This window comes from Lycorma delicatula, chromosome 2 (genome assembly GCF_047948215.1).
Source record: "Lycorma delicatula isolate Av1 chromosome 2, ASM4794821v1, whole genome shotgun sequence".
Lineage (NCBI taxonomy): Eukaryota > Metazoa > Arthropoda > Insecta > Hemiptera > Fulgoridae > Lycorma > Lycorma delicatula.
In genome coordinates, this window is record NC_134456.1 from 169,165,508 (window position 1) to 169,183,054 (window position 17,547).

Sequence of the window (17,547 nt, forward strand, 5' to 3'; positions counted from 1 at the left end):
GTTTCCTCTGCATGCATCATTTTCTGGTAATCTTTCCCCATCTATCCTTTCAATATGTCCAAACCACCTAAGCTTTGATCTGACAAGGCTTCCCAATTTCAGTTCCTCTCTAATCATACTGCTCCGTACCCTTTCCCTTCTTGTCTTATCTTCCCTAGGATGCTTCTCTTGAATTCTGCTGTCTGTACTTGACCCTTTGTCTTTCTGCTACCTATCCAGGTTTCTGCTGCCTAGATAAGAATTGGCACAAATATACTTTATATATAATAACCCTCTTACATTGCAAAGGTATTTCCTAGTTCTAGACCAGACTTTTTACATTCTGATAAAATCCACTTCCTCTGTATTCTTCTACCTGTTTTTTGAACTATTCTTCCATTCTCAGAAAAAACTGTTCCCAGATAATTAGTGCTTTTACCCTTTCTATCTTTCTACCTTTCACAGTTATGTCAATTGAATTACCCTTTTTTCTACTTGGCAGGTTGGTTTTCAAGGTTGGCAGGTTGTATTCATGTGATCAAAGCCTGTTTTCCCCACAACTTCAGTAGACTAAAATTACAACATTTCATGCTTCAATAAGAAATCTTTGAATTTGAGAACTCCATTTTATAACTTACTCAAAAATAAAATAAAACTCAATTAAATAATTATACTTAAGCAATTATTACAAAGCACTCAAGACAGAAATAAAAAGAACTGAATCAGAACTGAAAAAGCCTGAGGAAAAACAGGCTTTGATCATCACATGAATACAACCTGCCAACCTTGACATGTGAGACTGAGAGAAGAAATTAATTTTTTTAAAAAAGCTGTGAAGAGTTTTTCTGTAGACAATAAAAATTTCTTCAGTTTGCTTGAGATCTTCAAGCGCTGCTCGATTGCAGAAGATTGGAGAAGATTCCATCAGTTGTCAAATAGATACAGGTTCATATGGTCTGGTTGTGACTAACCCATCCATTATGATGAATCCAAATTGGGTAAGGAAACCTTGATGGCAATGGTTTTGCTGTCTATTAAGAAAATGAAGGTGGTGAAGGTTGTTAAGTCGATAAAATACTTTTGCTTGGTAACACCTTTACAAGAGTTGGGTGATCTTGTATTCAGCACTGTTTGTGGTCAGTTTAACCTACTGCAACAGGAGCTGTTTCTTTGCAAGGTTTTTCATGATTGTTGTTTTTATTTTCCCTTTGATATAGAAGAAGTTAAAACTGTATATTTAAAATATAAAGAGTTAACTTTCAGTGGGCATTGGTATAATATCATCACAATCGATTCAAAACTTACATCAGTGTCCCATAGACACCATTGTCTTCTGTCTTCCCATTGTCAATCTTGCAAGTCTGTTAAGAGTTTTTTATATGCTAATTTCAGGTTTTTTTTTTTCCATCGCTTTTATTTTTGTGATCTGCATTCCAGTCCACACCATTTCTTTAGAAATCTGTAGTCAGCCAAATGCTGTACATGCCTGAGTCAAGTGAGCTGTCTTCTCTCGATATCCTCCACAATTGTATCCTCCAGTCCCAGCTAACATCTAATGTCTTCATTCCTGACTTAAGTCTAAGTCTTAGACTGACTTAAGTCTAAGTGCATCTGTTTTGGTAATACTCCAAGTCTTTGATCCATAAGGTAGACTTTTGCTTAAAGTATTATATATGATGAATTTTTGTGCAACTGGTTATATTTTTATTCCATAAAATACCATGTAGACATCTGATTGCTCAGTTTCCTGTATTATTCTTGCCATTACCTTCTTTTTGTCAAACATTATTCCTATATATTCTTTATGTTTACGAGTTTGAACTCATCTGAATTATCTAAATGTAAATCTTGAATTTCAGATCTGACACCCAAGTATTTAGCTTTTTTGGATGACCTTATTGAAAGACCTCATTCCTCATAGGTTTCTTTCAACTTGCAAGTCATATATTCAAGCTATTCTTTCTCTCTCTCTCTCTCTCTCTCACGCTAAAACTGTCTGATCATTCAATAATTGTAAACTGTAATTGGTTGTGTTTTCCAGTGGTATGCCCATCCCCAAGCATTTCCATTTCATGAGTGCTACCTAAATATATACATGTATTTTAAATAAGGTTGAAGATATACAACAATCTTGTGTATGATCTTTTGTCACATTGAATGGTGCTTATAAGCAGTTTCCACCCTTGACTCTTGAGACAGAATTAGCATGAAAGTTTTAACTATTGTTATTAAAGTTTGGTTTGATTTTTATTTGTATGTTGTAGAGTTTTTGTTGTTTACGAATGGGCGTTTTATTTGTTTTAATAAGATCCATAAACAATACATGTTTCTCCATTTTGATTAATGTTCATTTACATTGGTTGCAATTTAACAGGGAAACATTTCATTCAGCTGTGTACTTTTGTTTCTGTATATTACTCTTACATAAATTGAAATTAAAAAAATTAAAATTGAATTAAATTGATAACATTTGGTAAAATTAAGGAGTGATGCGATTATTGGCAATATGACAAGATTTGGCTATCTTTTGTTTTTAAGATAGTAATTTAGTTGGTTTTAAGATTATTTTACAAATTAAATTTTTGTCATCTTTTTATGCTAAATATTTAAATTATATTTAAATTTTAATGAAGGTGTAAAGAAAGGTAAAATAATAATTAATAAAAAAGAAATAATAAAAAATAAGACAAAAGTTCTTGCAGCCTCATCAAAACTTTTAAGAAATTAAATACAAGTTTAGTAAAGTTTCTCCTCTTTATAAATTACAGAACTTATTGTAACTGGTGGAAATTAGTTAAATTTTTATTTAGACGTAAAACAAATAGCATTAATAAAATACAATAATTTTTTTTCTTAGTTTTACCTCATTCCATCATAATATAAATACATTTCATTATAATGTGTATTATTATCTTTTTAAATAAATAATTGTGTTTTAATTTAAAAAAAAAAGAATTTATTTCACTAGTAATTTTACAATAGTTTCTAAATTAAATTTCATTTTGTAGCTGGGCAACATGTAGAATTTAAATATGGTGAAGTAAATGAAAAACATACAGTAAACCTGGCTCCTGACCAATCAGTCATCTTTATTCAGTGATTATTTATCTAAACTTATAATCATTTTTGGGTTGGCTGATAAAATAATAAATAAAATAGTCAAGTATTGTGTTTGTTTAATAACAACAGAACTGTAGTGCACTTTAATTCATGGTAATGCTATATAGTAGTTGTTTTAACTTGATTTCACAACATTTTGAATAATTTATTAAAGAGTTTTTACTAGACTTTTATTTTGTAAGATTTCAGTTCTTTTTTTGATTAAATTTTTTATTAATGTACAATGAATTCCAAGAATGTGTCTGGGATAATTGTGGATAAAACTCTGCACATACACAAATATGTTCTTTATATGTGCAGAATTATATTATTCAAGGAAATATTGTCTATCTGGAAAGAATGTTTTTTTACTGAATAGTAAAGATTACTTTATAATGAACAGTTTAATCAAAAAATTGAAAGAAATAATTTATGAAATTAAATCTAAAATTATTTAATTTACACAAATTGACTTCTGTTTTAATTACAGTTTCAATTAATAATCTTTTATTGTAAATACATTCAAAGAGTGTATTTAAATATTTAATTGTTTAAATATATTATGTTAATTTTTATTTGAATTTCAAATGAAATAAATTGGTTTATTATAATAAATATTCAGCTTTACAATGTAACAAGAGAGAAATGAAAAAAATAAATTCTGAATAGTTAAACAAAAAATAATGAAATTATTGTTTTTAATTAATTATAAAGACAAAATCATTTAATGTTTAGATTAAAAAAATATGCTTATTAAAAACAAAAACCACAAAAAGAGTATTATAACTTTTTAATTATAAAATTTGAAAATCCATGCTGTAATATGAACTTGATAGTTAGTAAAACTGTTAGCAAACTTCTGTGGATGGAGTAAAGTTCAGGTATTTGATCGATAAACTAATTAAATCAAATTTGGACAGTTTTTTATAAATAAGAAAGTGGATTAATGTAGTATCTCTATTTCTTTACCATAGGGACTGGCTGATTAGTGAACATCATTACATTTACACAAAGGAACTCTGGCTAATGTCTTTTGTATTTAGGTATATGAGTATTACAAAAATATTAGCTATAAAATGAATATTTATTACAAATGTTATATCTAGTTTATTGTATTAATCAAACTCTCATACTTACTCAGTTATACTTTATATCAGTGGTTTCCAAACGTCCATTGCTGAATCAAGAATCTCCCAAACACTGTGTGTCAGATTCTAACAAGTACATTTACAAAATAATTGCCAATAATTTTTGCATGTGTTAGGTAAAAATAAATAAAATACATTCTAAATCACAAAAAAAACAAAAATGAATTGAACAAATTCAACTAATTACAAAATTAGTATGATGAATGAGCTGTTGATCTCCAAATATTTTTTCAAATTGTGGAATTAAACTGGACACAGACTAACTCATTTCCTTCTCCACTTTGATTTTTGCACGATAATAAAATTTTATTACAGCAATTGCTGAAAATCCAGCTTTGCACAAATAAAAAGTTGCTAATGGAATTAAAATTTTCTGATGTTTAGCATTTAGGAGTGGATATTCGTCTTCAGTATAAATTTCTTGTCGCAGATCAAACAAATGAAACAATACATTACCATGAGAAAGCCATCATGAAGTGCTGTAGTACAACAAAGACATGTATTTGGATCCCAAATCTTCACATAGTTTTTGAAAAATCTTGCCTTTAATGACTGAGTTTTTATAGTGTAATACATATTCTAATACGTGGTTAAATGAAGGACTCAGATATTTTGGTGCAGATGCTTCCCTGTGAAGAATGCCACATTGTTATCATAGTGTTGCACGGATTTTGTTTCAAATGAAAGCTTGCAATCCTAAATTACAGTCAGACATTTACCATCAGTACAGATACCAACATACCTAGTCTTCTCCAAACTGTTTTCACATATAAAAATATCAAAGATCTCAAACAATTCTTGAGCCTTTCCACTAGCAGTAATACTTTTATAAAAGAGAAGGACATGTACAATGTTAATACCATTTATTATAAAGCCTAGCAATTCAAATAAGTATCGTTATTATATGTGGCCTCATCCAACTTCAAATCAAATTCCTCCCCTTTTAATTTTTCAGTTAATTGATAATTGAGGTCCTCCACCTTGTGCTGTATTCTAAAGTTGATATTATTGGACACATGAACGTTTGAAAGTAGCTTCCCAGCAGACTCGCCAATCATAATGCTCACCATTTTTACAGCAGCCAGTAGTATGAGTTCTTTGTGATTGTATGATGCTTCTGACATTTTGCAATTCCATGCTACCTTGTAAGATGCTAACAAAGCACTGCTTGTTATCAATGCCTTTTTATAAAAACTACTTTTTTAGTTTCTTGCTAAAGTAGTAATAAGATTTATTAACTGTGTTGGGTAACTGATTTCTAAGCGGCATTTACATCCTGGATATAGCTTTTTTCTTCTCTAGATTATTCCACTCTCAGCCATTTATAATTAAGGCATATTTATATATATTTTAAGACATTTATATGTCATTATTAATACAAAATCACATTTTCATCACATCATTTTCTCATCACACTTTCTTCAAGTTTAGATACTTTACGATATAATTTATTTTTTACTTTTTAATTTTGCTTAGTCATGCAAGGAATTTTTCATACACTACAAATTCTATGTCCATATTCCTTTGCACAAGAAAAAAAAAGCTGATGTGTCAATCAAGACTTTCCTGACTTTCTGTTTTATATTAAAAATAGAGTGTAATATTTCTTGTTTGTGATTTACAAGTTAATTCATCATAGGTATAGCAGAAATTGTTAGGATAATTTATACAGTTATGAGGCATAATAATTGCATAATTGTATAATGATTGAAATGGCTATATCGATTATGATGTTGTAAATAAACACTATTAATTACTGTGATAAGTTTATTTTCCCTAAAAGGAATAAGTCATAGTAAACAGTTAGTATCCATGTCACTTTATGATGTATTATCATATTAGTCACTCTCTTCTCTAGATTATTATACTCTCAGTCATTTATAAATATTTTAAGACATTTATATCTCATTTTTAATACAAACATTATTAATTCGCAACAAATCTTTGAAGTGTTTAGTCTTAATAGAGAAATTATTTTGACAAGTTTCTAATTTTTATGCTGCTAAATATGAAAAATAAAGCCCTAGGACAAGGTTTGAACTCATATTTGTATTCAGCATCAAAAAATACATTTAAATTGGCCAAATCTATCTATATAACAAAACTCTTGAAGGCCAATGTTATTTGTTTCATATTACAGTTCTTCCAAGGGTAAATCTTCCTTATCTTTGGTCCTTTCCTAATTTTTGGTTTTCTGGGTGTAAGTCTGATGCTAGTAAATCTGTATTAAGAATGTCAAGATCTGAAAACCAGCACTTCTTGGTGTGATCTTTTTGGAAAGAGGAGGACTGAGGACTTCTTGCAGACTGATTTTGGGACTCATTCTTATCTAAAGCTTGCACAATAAGCCTACGTCTTGAAATGCTTGTGGATTAAGCTGTAAAGTTTCTAAATTTTTCTAAAATACAAATTCAGTTTCTATCTTCATCTTTCAGGTATCAGCTAAGAAAAAAAAATTATTAGTAGGTGTGTAAGACTGGAGAGGACCACTTGCAAAATTTATATTTTCTATAGAACTACGGTTTGAGAGAAGATTTAATTAAATTTTGTGTTTATGATTGTGACTAGATTTATTTATTTTTTTTATTCTATAATTGTTTAATAAAGTTAATTATATAGTTAAGATCAAAAAATATTAATTACTTGCTTGGCTAGGGAATTTAGAAAACTTAACAAAATAATTAGTCATTGAATTCGTTTGTTTTAGAATTACTCATCGAAATAACAATCTGAATAAAGGAAAAAGTAGTCTGAATTTTCAAAATATATTTTTTTCTTTTACTAGTGTAGCTTCCTTTGACTTCTTTTGTGTTGGCTGTCATATACAGGCTGAATATGACATGAATAGTGGATTCGCATGGAGTGTCTAATCAGATACTCTCCATGGGGTTAAGGATAGATCTTTCACTCAGCCATCTCTCTTTAGCTATTCTATTCCTTAACACTCTCATCACATTTTCTTCAAGTTCAGATACTTTAATATATCATTTATTCTTTACTGTTTAATTTTGCTTAAATAAAAAAAAAATATTCAGTACTGAATCATTAACTGGTATAGAAGTCAAATTTTTCTGTAGTTGATTTAGATAAGTATAATTAAATATCTATTCATTAAAAAAAAAAAAAAACTTCGGTGTAAAAATATTAATTGAAAATAATTTTACTGTTCTGAAATGTTTTGAAGGAGAATAGTAATAATTTTTTTTTTTTTTTAATACCTCTGGGACCACTGTTTGGTATTACTTCAGAGGATGAGATGAATGACGATTTTTGTATTTTTTTTATCCAGGACTTCTGGATGAAAGGCCAAGACGCTACCACTTGTGCCACAGAGGCGCCGGCCTCTGTGGTGCGAGTAGTAATACATATTTAAATACATTTAATTTCACTTTTGAAATTTTCTGTATCCCTTATTAGCAAAAATAAAATGAGATAAAAAATAATAATTGAATAGTCTCAAACAATCTTTTCATTAAAAGCTATTTTATTATAGAATTTTGTACTTTCTGACTTTGTAAAGTCAGTTCTTGAGAATTTTTTTTGCCTGCCTATAAACATTTTAAAGGTTTAAAAAACTAAAAACGGATTTGTTAATGTTAATTGAATTTAAATAGTAAAAAAAAAAAAAACCACTGGGTTAGTTTAGTGGTAAACATGTCTTCACAAATCAGCTGATTTTGACGTTGAGAGTTCCAACGTTCAAATCCTAGTAAAGACAGTTACTTTTATACAGATTTGAATACTAAATTATGAATAGTGGTGTTCTTTGGTGGGTTTTTCAACCCCTTACCTCCCAAGACTATCCCTGCCATCAGGCACTAATCAGTCTTGGGGAGGTGCCTTTTAGCCTCTAATCACAGGCGTCCAAACTGGGCCCAGTTATGTTGTTCCCAGCAGTAACACCTGATATGCCGGGTCTAGGTCCTTTAATTGCGATACCTCAAATGGAGTTGCCCCGAAGGGTCTCCCCACTGGGACTGCGGTCTTAACAAACCCTCCCTATCCTCCCCAGGGGTTTCTGTTTACTCATTGGAAATGAGATGCCAGAGCATCTCACAACTCCTGAACGGGGCTTCCCCTCCAACCCTAATCTGACTTCTCCACAGTTCCTTTAGTTCCCCACATCCTCAACTTCTTCCTCTTATTGATATTGTTTATCATATTGCTAACCACCCTCCAATTATTTTCCCTGTGAAGCATTGCCTCTACCATATTATCTGGGGTAACTATACCACTTTGCTATAAACCTCCTGTCTCTCTCTCTCATCCCATCTTGGGCAATGAAAAACTGTATGTCCTACAGTAAAGACATACATCAGCCCTCCTCCTCTTCCTTTTAAACAAGTAACTATTAAAACAGCTGTGGCCCATCAAAAATTGGGTAAGCTGAAATGACAGCTCCTCATGTCTCCTTCTATACCATGACTTAATGGACGGGATCAACCTCCATGTTCACTGCCCGACCTCTGCTCTCTCCCATTGATTTTTCCACCTCTCTAACAATTCTTCTCTTGCAGTCTTCTTACTTTTCTCCTTCGACCTCTCCATTCTCAAGAGCAGGCAACGATGCAACAACCAAAACAGCCTCTGTAGAGACCATCTGATATGCACAAGCTACCCCAATAGCCAGCTGCTTCTGCAGCCCCTCCAACTTCCTGACTGCCTTATTCTTCTCTAAGGCTCTACTCCATACAGAGACTGCATACAGGCTGACAGACTGTACCACCGTAGCTAACATCCTATGCTTGGATGTATTCAGCCTGCCAATCCTACTCATAAGCCTGAAGACAGCTAATAGAGTTCTACTGGCCTTATCAACTGCCTCCATCACATGTGGCTGAAAGATGTGTTTGGAGGATATCCAAACTAAATAGTTAGCCTTCTTCACTGGCTCTATAGCCACCCTATAGAAGTTAATGCAATTTCTTCCAAACTCCTCCTCCTGCCATTACCACTTTCTCTGCCAAAAGATTGAGATTTCTCTCTTTCTACCACTTATCTACCATACTGATTGCCAAGTTACCTCCTTGGATCACCTCCTCCTCTGTCTTTATAATGATCACTAGAGACACATCTTCAGCCAATCCCGTAATATTGACACCCTCAGGATACTCCAACCTGAGGATGCCAACATAAGCAAGGTTCCACAGAGTCGGCCCTAATACCAAACCCTGCAGAACCCCACACTCCACCGTAGCCTCCCACCCCAATCACCACCCTATTCATAAAATAATTCTGGAGTATTCTCACCAAATAGGGACTGATTTCTCTACTCCATAACTTCTAGAACACATCCAAATGGCAGCGTGTTGAATAGATTATGTTCATCCAACTACGCCATTGCTGGAATAGACTTCGTTCACCATGTGTCTGCTGCAGCCCAGTTCACCAAGCTCTCTCCATTGCATCCATCATGGTGCACCCCTTCCTGAACCCATACTGAAGGTCACTAAGACCTTACAAACCAACCTCTCCAACAGTTTCTCCACATTCATCCTTTCAAAGAATTTACTTAAGCGCAACTGAGAAGGCACAGTGGTCAAAAGTTGCTTGGATCTTCCACCATACCCTCTTTCTCCCTTCTGGAGCAGCACCACCCCTTCCCTCTTCCACTCATCCAGCATATTACCATCAAGTAATATTTGCTTAAACGCATGCAAGCCCTGGCTCGGCACTACCTCAACTGCAGCCGCAATCGCCTCATTTGGGATGTCGTGCAGTCCTGGACTCTTCTTTCCAGATAACCACCTTACAGCTCTCCACATCTTCTCCAAAGAAAATAATGGGATCTCCCATTGCAGTCATTTTCACCTCACCTTTGCCCTTGGTGCCTACGAAATAACACCTTAATACATTCCTTTGTTACTTCCACCGAGAGAATGGGTAGTGCTCTACTGAATTTCCCGGTCACAATCCTGTAGGTGCTACCCCACCAAATATCCTCCTCAAGATTAGAACAAAGTTCTTTCCATTTCTCCTTTTTACCTCTCAAAATGGTCATTCTATACCGTTCTTCTTATCTGCCAACACCACTCTACATTGCCTAGCTTCCTCGTTTTCACCATCCCTTCTCCATGCTCTCTGCAGACCATGTTGGGCCCTCATACATTTGGCCCTTGTCTCTGCCACTGCTGCTGGCAGTAATGCTGCTTATCAGTAAACCTTTTTATTACACTGACCACCACTATCCAATGACTCCTCTACCGCCCTTGACATCACAGCTGTTAAATACCCAGCCATTACCTCCTCCATATGCCCAAGACTTTCCACCATCTTACTCTTAAATTTTTGGAGCCCTTTTTCAGAAGTCATCTTTCTCTCCTGCACACCAGCCTGACACACTGAGTCTCCTACTTCAAAGAAAACAACTTCTTGGTCACAAAGACTCTCCTTCTTCCTCATTACTAGCCAACTCACCCTTTGTACCAATCTTGGTGGAAGGATTTTTTGATAGGACCAATAGGAACAGAGACATAGTAAAAAAAAGATTCCCCCATATATTCCCTCACAGGACAATTCATAGTATAACTCACCAAGAACCAGAAAAAATTTAAAGTCCTTGTTTACACCAATATCAATCCTGCAGAAACTCATACAGCAGTAAATCGCTCAGTTATAGACCTTATTTCACTAGTTCATAAGATCTAAAACAAAAAACTCAAAATAAAAAAACAATCTGTCATCCAAAAATCATTTCACATCACCTCACACATCATTTCACACCTCAAAAACATTTCCACCAACAAAATCCAAACCTTAGAACCATAAATAATCCAAAAAAATTCATCCAAAACTCACTAAAACGCAGAGCAGCACAAGACACATTCCTTTTCCCATCTCTTTTTTTGAAAATCTACACTCTCTGACATCCACCACTTGACTTTTCTTTGGTGGCTGGGTTTCAATTAACCACACATCTCAGAAATGGTTGACCTGAGATTATATAAGACTACACTTCTCTTACACTCATACATATCATCCTCATTCATCTGAAGTAATACCTGATGGTGATTCCGAGAGGCTAAACAGGCAAAAAAGTTAGTAAAAAAAAAGAAAAAAATGTTAGCAATTATTTTTCTTTATATTCAAAAAATAAAAATAAAATAAAGTTTTCAATTAAATATTTTAATTTTTATAATTTAATAACTCAAATAAAAAAAAAATATCTATAAATCTTACAGAATAAATTAACTTAATTAAAATATAAAAGATGAATCCATTTATATAACATTTTTACAAATTAGTAATGCATTTGGCTATACTTGTACGAGGGCATATGTATAAATATAATATATATAGATGTTACTGACCTATAATCTTTTTGTTTTTGTTGGGAATGTAGTTGTACTTGTACGTGGAGTATACAGTACACAGTACAAACTAAACAATAAAGGAGTAAAACAATAAAGAAACTAAACATTTCTTTAAATTAGTTGGCCAAATTCAGTGGTATTACTAGTGATGGGTAAATTCCCTGCCTTTTCTGTTGTTAGACTGTTTCCTTTTATACACATAAAAATATGGATAACACCAAAATGACTGAAGCTCCTCTCAATCACCACTGCTGTTGGTGAAACTGATAAAATAAGACTAGCCACTTTAATTAGGTCAGTACTGTACAGTAGTCTTGTTGACACCCTTAAGAGGGTTATGCTTTCTACTGACATTAACATAAATATTTAGCTCAGATATTTTCTTTCTGCTCCTGTAACCTACTAATTCTGCTGTAATGAATTTCTCATTCACCGTCATTTTTTGGGCTATTTAGTCAATGAACTTCTCAGTTTTCCGTTGATTAACTACTCGGCCATGCAGTTTGATCCCTGGGAGGCTGGATTTAATAAATTAGCTGCAAAAAGTATTGAATGTGCAGATGTCTTCATTTTTATATGAAAATCTTTCTGTAAATTGTTTTTTCCACACTTAAGAGGAAGCTGTATGATAAAAAAATAAAAAACAAAAGCTTTTTCTAAATTCTTTAAAATATTGTGCACTTTGTGAATCAAGTGTTTGTCACCTTCCAGAACAAGAATTGCATACTTATTGGTTTTAACAATGAAACAACTTTTTCTGTGAGAATGGGCAAAAACCCTCATCTTCTAAAACATTATTTTTTACCTGTAAATGATGTTTGAATAGATCCTCAGCATTTTTGCCATGTATAGTTTCTGCAAGCAGTTTTTTTGTTGTACAAACTTTCTAGGTAATGTATATTTGACTACCAGCTAGTTTTATCAGGATTTTTTTTTTATATGTGGCTTTTGTGTATCTTTCTTAAAGTAATTGTGAGCTTTTGGCTGTTTTTTGTCGTTCCAGTGATATTAATTGCATGTTTAATAAAAGTGGACACTTATGTAGTGGAAGAATGTCCTTGCTAGTTAAATGTAGCGTATGATCAAGGCAACCAAGGAGCCAGATAAAATCTGGGCGTTGTTCTTTTGAATAATTTAAAAAGCTTTGTGTAAATTTCTGGCGTTATCTCCTATTAGCACCAAATATTTATGGGTTCCATACTTGTCTAGGACATCTTGAATTTGAGAAGTAAGGTATTTTGAGCCATGCCTGTTTTATTCCGTATTCACAAACTTACCTAAGACAGGTGTCGGATTGATGTGAAGATCGTGAAATTGTAAATACCTTCATGACGAATGTTACTCTAACCATCGCACTGAAGATGCAAATGGTCAGAGGTATCGATGATATTCTGAACATCAATCATCGTACGATTTTACTCTATATCCAAGAAGTTAGTAGATAGGGACTTTCTTGTCGTGGTGTGAATGACGGCCTCAAATATTGCAAAACTTCCTTTCATAGATCGTGTTCAAAAATCCCTGGTGGTGTGCTTCGGTAACGTATGTAGCTCGTGCCATCATAATGTTTGCTTTCAGCTGACATAAATAAATATACATTAGTAAACTGACTGTCCTAGAGTACGGTGCTTTCACAACAAACGATATTAATTTGAGACCCCAAAAATCTCGTACTTTGGAAAAAATATTAGCTTCATTACATATTGTGTAGGTTTACAAGAGGATAATTACATGTGGTTTTAGCACTAATCTGTTGACATTCCCCATCGAGTTAAAATAACTAGCGATTTATGCGGCGGACCTACGTCGTGAGTGTGTAGAGGATAGTGAATTTTTACTCCATGACGGAGGTAGAGTAGTGTCCACTTGCTGCTTGGGTTCCTCGACATCCACATCTTCCTCGCTGAGTTGAGTGATTTTAAACGTTTATTCATTTTATGTAAAAATAGTTGTTTTGCATCATTGGCATTCTAAAACATCTTATCATAACACCTTGGAAGATATAAAAATAATGTAGCGTAACATTATTTAGCGTAAATATTGTTGAATATTTAATAAATTAATCATATGTAGTGTTTGGTAAATTTGTGTTTTTTTTTTATGTTGGCAACGCCTTATAATAGATGAGAAAAATGTATACATAATTTTAGTCTAAATAAAACAGTCAAATGGTACAAATCAATACATCTAACTGATGTTATCAACACAATTACTGAATATTTTTTATTTTATTTTTATTTTTCTAATATGTACGTTGCAAACTGTTCAACTAGTGAACAATAAGCAACCCCGCGGCGCAATTAGATGAGGATGTATGTCATGTAAATGAAATGCAGTCTTATTCAGGCTCAGGCCAACCATTCCTGAGATGTGTGGTTAATTAAATCCCAACCATCAAAGTACACCGGTATCCATTATATAGTATTCAAATCCATATAAAGAAACCAACTTTTATTCGAATTTGAAGCTGAGAACTTTTGACTTCGAAAATCGGCTGTTAAACAAGCGATTTGCGATGAATTTTACCACTAGAACCATCCTGGTGGGCTAACTGAATATTAACTTTTATATTTTAAATACTTTTATGTTATTTATGATTAAATAAAATAAGTTCATAAAATCTTTTTCAAAAATTTATTTTAACGTGGTAGGACAGCGCGGTTCTAAAAAGTACAAAAATAAATATTAAGTGGCTATCGAAAGTTAAAAAAAAGAAATGTTCTATTTTTCGATTATTAAAAGCTAAGCAAAATGGTGTAAGTGAAAATAGATGATATTGAGATACTGTTTAATGATGGGACTGAGTATTCAAATTGGAAAAAAGAATTCTCAAATTTTTTGAGTTCAAAAATTTTAAAGACGTTGCTAAAAGAGAAAAAGAAGATGCAGTTAGCGGATGAAATTGATGTTTGGAAAGCGGCTGATATTGAAATTACGAACTATATTTACGAGAATAATGCCAACAACAACTAGAATATATCACTGAATTTGATTCAGAGGATAAAATTATGAACAATTTTGATGAAATATAGTTAAAAGAATCTACGCTTTAAAATAGTATGCATACATAAATTTGAAAGTATCAAACTGAAAAATTTTTCAAAAGTGACATTTTTTTATGCATTCGAGAAAGCAGTAAACGAGCTCAAAGCGGCTGGTGTAAAAATCATCGAACAGGAGAAACTAAGATTCATGTTGAAAACACTTCCGCTATCTTATACTTGTACTGATGTATTAAAAGAAGTCGATTGGACGGTTGACTACATGAAACTGCAATCAATTACTAAAAAAAAACCAAATGAAGCAATCCGAAGGATTTTTTCGAAGTCAAGTGTGTTTTCTACTGAACCGAAAGGAGAATGTCTTCATTGTGGTAAAGTCGGTCATCTGGAAAAAATCTTGTCATCTACGTAGAAATAGACAACGAGAACGTGGCGGACAAAATTGAAGATGGTCACGCGACCGAGGAAATTCTCGAGATTGAAACAATTGAGGTACAACAAACTGGTCAACGAATAATCATAGTCATTACAAGGAGCCTCATGTCAATTGAAATTCTTTTGTTACTGAAGTAAATATATCCTAGATTAATAACAATAATAAAAATAGATCAGGTAATAATCAGATAAACTGGATTCTCGTTAGTTGTTGCACTGATCGTAATGGAAACGATGATACCTTTTTTGATGACTATATAGTCTTGGAAAAATTAATCGATGTGAAAATAGGAGATGGCGGTATATTAAAATCAACGCAATGTTTTCAAGTATGGAAATAATACTGAAGTGACTCTAATGTTTTTTTATGTAATAAGTAAAACAAAATTTAATACGCTTTTCTAAAGTAACAATGAAAAATAATACAGTAACACGTGGCGATGTTTTTAAAATTTATAATCAAAGTAGAGAATTAATAGCTACCGCAATAAAGGAAGATAATTTATATCTTATGATGAGCTATGTGATTTATAAACAGAATAAAAGAATAGATGTAACTTTAATAAATAATGAAAATAAAAGGAAAACGACTTTAAAAGGAAAATTATATCTTTGTGCAAAAATGAATTATTAATTGGTGTACCAAAAGAAATAGAATCAGATTGTATGAAATGTTCAATATGTATAAAAAGTAAAATTCATAACATACCTTTTGAAAATGAGAGAAAACGTGCCAAAGAAATTTTGTAAATAATTCATACTGTTTTAAATGGGCCTCGTGTAAGTAGGCAATTATGGTAAAATATATTTTTTTATCATTCACATGATTATAGTAAATTAGCAAAACTTTTTGTAATTGTTTCATAGATTATGTCAGTGTAGTAAAAAATTTGACTAGTAAAAAACTAAAAATAAGTCTGAGGTTTGTAATTGTTTCATAGATTATGTCAGTGTAGTAAAAAATTTGACTAGTAAAAAACTAAAAATAATAATAATATTTGAATGCAAATGTATATCAGTTTGTTAGAAAGAGATGCACATGAATACGTATGATGCCAAGCCCATTTTATACGCGTGAGTTAAATGGTGTAGCAGAAATATACACAAATTAATTATGGATATGGGTTTTTTTGCCGAAGCATAAATTAATATTTATTGGCCAAAAGTGATTAAAACAGCAACTTACTTAAAAAAAAAAACAAAAAAAAAAAAAACGAATTCTAGCTAACACTAATGAACGTAAATCACCTTGTAAAATATTCTTTGGTGAAAAACGTAGTGCCAAGAAAATCCAGATGGGTTGATAAAGCGAAATTAGGAATATACCGAATTCTAGTAGATAACAAAACAGTAAATGCAATCTGGTCTCAGCCTTTCATCCGATGGTCCTGGGTTAAAATCGCGATCAAACATGGCATTTTTCATACGCTACTAATTTAAATTTGGACTAAATGACCACAACAATCGATGCCCGCACATCTCGTAAAAAAATGCAAAACATGTTAACCTAACAGAAAAGAATATAAACTCACCGGTTTGGTCTAGTGGTTAAACTCTTCATCGCAAATCAGCTGATTTCGAAGTCGAGAGTTCTAAGGTTCAAATCCTAGTATAGAAAGTTACTTTTGTTCGGATTTGAATACTAGATCGTGGATATCAGTGTTCCTTTGCGGTTGGGTTTCAATTAACCACACATCTAAGGAACGGTCGACCTGAAACTGTACAAGACTACATTTCATTCGCATTCATACATTTCCTTCAGAGGATATGTATGAATGCACCTTACGGTGATAAGGAACCACCGTAAGGTGTATGGTCACCTTACGGTGGTTCTGAAGGCTAAAGAGAAAAAGAAAAGTGTAAAATTTATTGGCTTTAAAGATAATATAATCGATGATACAAATAAATCAAACCGAAGTAAAAATCAAATTCAAGTTGTTAGTCTGAAGAAAATGAAACATATGATGAAGATAATGAGATAGAACCTAGACGGTCAGTGAGAGTAAGAAAGACAAATAGTAGGTTTTGTAATTAATTATCTATAAGTTAATTTTTGTGATGCAATTGTACCAAATAATATGAGGAGGCAATGCTAAAGTAGTGAATCTGAAAATAGGAAAAAAACTATGATTAGAGAAAAAGAGAACTTAAATAAAAATGGAACTTTGAGACTAGTTGAAAGCCAAACATAAAAAAAACGTTATTGATATAAAATGGGTTTTTAGAAAGAAAAGGAAAAGAATAGAAAAGAAAAGAAATTCAAATTTAAGGAGGCGTTGAATGTAATAAATTAGTCATATAAAAGTGGTGTTTGATAAATTGGTGTTTGTTTATTTTGGCAACGCCACGTAACAGATGAGAAGAATGTATGCATATAATTGTAGTCTTAACTAAATAGTCAAATGGTACTCATCAACACATCAAAAACTGAATATCAACTATTATATTTTTATTAACTATTTTATTGTGGGTGATTATTTTAATAAATTTTATACAATCTAATTCTAACGGTTACTCAAACAGTTATTCTAGCAAACCGTATTCTGTAAGAATTAACTTTTATGGCGGACG